Here is a 2,730-nt window from a genome sequence, read left to right on the forward strand (position 1 = left end):
CAGACAGGAGCAGCTTTGGGACAACCCCACCTGCCTCAGGTCCCTGATTATTTCCACACTTCCATTCTGGGAGCTTGATTTTTAATAAAGAACCCCCAAAGCCATGCTTTCTCCTTCTTTTCCTCACCCAAATGAGACTTTTGCCTTGAAACCTGTGAAGCTGCTTTTTTTTCCCTCCCTTTTTCCCGAGGTTTTGCAACATGAAAGTGGAGGTTGATGTGAATGGAATTTTGAAATTGGAGACGGGGAAGTTCTGCTCTGGGAGGTGACTATTTGCTCACAAAATCGCCCTTTTCCAAGCTCCCCGATGAAATTCTGCACAATTATTTTTGTCTCCTCCTCGCCCAGGCAGCCTGGTGCCCTGCACTGCTCCTGCTTTTGTTTCTCCTCTTCTCCCTGGTGAGGATGAACAAAACACCAACCATTGCCCATGCCCACTCCTCCTCCTCCTCCTCCTTCTCCTCCTCCTCTCACGGCTGCCAGCGCAGCCCGGTGCTGCCCGCCTGGCAGAGAGTGCTCAGGATTCAGGGATGTTCCCATCAACTCCCCCCTAGCAGAGAGCCAGAGCTGGTTGGATGCTCAGCTCAGGGAAGGGCATTCCAGAAACTCACCCTTCCATTTCCTTTGGTGCTGGAGAGCAAATACCAGCCCAAAATATGTGCAAAGGACAGGCTTCACCCTCCCCAGCCCCGTGCTGGCGTGAGCAAAGGGAAGCTCTGCAGACAGCTTCCAGCAGGACTCAGGTTGCGATGCAGAATGACACTGTCCAAGGGTAAAGCAGCACCCAGGGTGTCTGGGGAGCCCTCAGGGCCAGAGGACAATCCCCACACCCAGGCTCCATGTCTGCCCTGCTCCAGCACCCTTCTCCCCCAGCTTGTGGTCCCTGCAGCACCATGAGCATCCTGGCTCTTCCACTCCCATTTGAACCAGAAAACAAGGACATGGCTGAAAAGCCCCAGAAGCCAGGACATGGACTCCCCAGGCTCCACAGAGCTGTGCCCTCGGCTCAGTCACACTAGAGATGAGGGGGAGGACTGAGCCTCCAGGTTCTCCCCCTGGAGTTACCACTGGATTAACTCAGCCTTAGGTTGTTTCAGGAGCATTTACATGCAGAGCTCCTTCAGCTCAGCCCTCCAATGCCTGTAGGGTCAGGCAGTGCCTCTGGCCTATACCTGGTCCCTCTAACTCCAATTTCAAATTTTCCTTGGTTTTGGTACCTTAGGCTGGAGTAAACAGGGCCACAGCACCAGGCTGGGCAGAGGGTACACACAAGGAGCTGCTGGAAGCCAGCCCATGCCCAGCTCCCTGGATTTCATGTTACAGATGGATTTATGTCACCCCATGCCCAGATCCACTGGGTTTGTACAGCAGGATGGTGCTTTTATCCTTGGTCTCCAAGCAGGAAAGTGAGGCAGTGTCCTCAGGTAAGGTCACAGCAGGGCTCCACGGAGAGCAGGCAACTGAACCCACACATCCCAAATCCATCCCAACCAGTGGCAGCTCTCTCATGTATACGAAATTTATGTTTGACTCTCTCCCCAGGGATTCATCTCCCATCTTTCCCCTTTAATTATAAAAATTAGTAGGTTTGAGGTATATTTGAGGGGTTTTCTTTTCCTGTGTTGACAAAGTGCAATACCTTGATTACTCTAACCCCAAATTCTCTGCGACACAGATACCCTGGCAATTATAAAATACTTCCAAGCTCGCTCCATAAACCCCTTTGCTGTTGCTATTAGTATGCATTAACATTTTATTGGTGTTACAGGATGAAACATCCAGTCTTGCAGCTCCAGTGGGCTTGGGGATTTCCAGCATCCTGCAATATGTATCCGTGCAGAGGAAATTAAAATGTGGATGGATCAGCAAGATACAGTCAAATCCTCTACAGTAATTTGGAGAAGACTAAACTCTGGTGCTAGTGGAGCATATTCCAAGCTATCTAATAGAGAGTTGATGATCTCTGTAACAACCTTTTTGTAAGTTTTATTCTTGCCTACAAGGGAATTTTTTCAAAGGGGGTATGTAATACCTAAACTAATATTTTTAAAGGTATATGCTCTGAACATGGAAAAGTAAGGCCCTTGGCAGAGCAGTCACTTCCAGTGATCAGCAAGTACCTGATAAAATAATACACTTCAGTATCTTACAATCTAACTGGAATTTTTAACCTCCACATTAGTCAATTTTCTATAGTTTTAATCATTATAGGACAATAAACTCTTAGAAATATTGTCACACTTTGCTATTTTAGCCACAGTAGAACACATATTTCCTTTAGCAGCATCAGCACTTGAAGCCAGAAGTATTGCATCTACCCAACAGCTGTCAGAGCGTGGTGCTGATGTCCAGCATTACATACTTCACCATCTCAAAAAAAACCACAGAAAACCAACCATTTCCACACACAAAACTGGGGAGAATCATATCCAAATGGAAACTTTGGGTACCTTGACTTGTGTGATGCAGTCTGCTTGAGTTTATCTCTCCCAAGCACCTTAAAAAACAGGAGAAGCAATAAGGAACTGATTCTCTGCTTTCTCTCCTTCCTCCATTTACAGAACCTTAATCTACTTTCAAAAAGGAAAGAAAATGTGTTCAGGAGGACTTAACCCCACACCTTGGTGCCCGCTGGGTCGGGACCATGCAGCGCCGCTCCTGCAGGACCCCCCTCTGGGAGATTTTTTTGTTTCTATGGGTGTAACTGCACTGAGCATTAAGGAGCCCAAA

This window comes from Lichenostomus cassidix, chromosome 17, assembly GCF_008360975.1.
Source record: "Lichenostomus cassidix isolate B80296 chromosome 17, HeHo_3.0, whole genome shotgun sequence".
NCBI lineage: Eukaryota > Metazoa > Chordata > Aves > Passeriformes > Meliphagidae > Lichenostomus > Lichenostomus cassidix.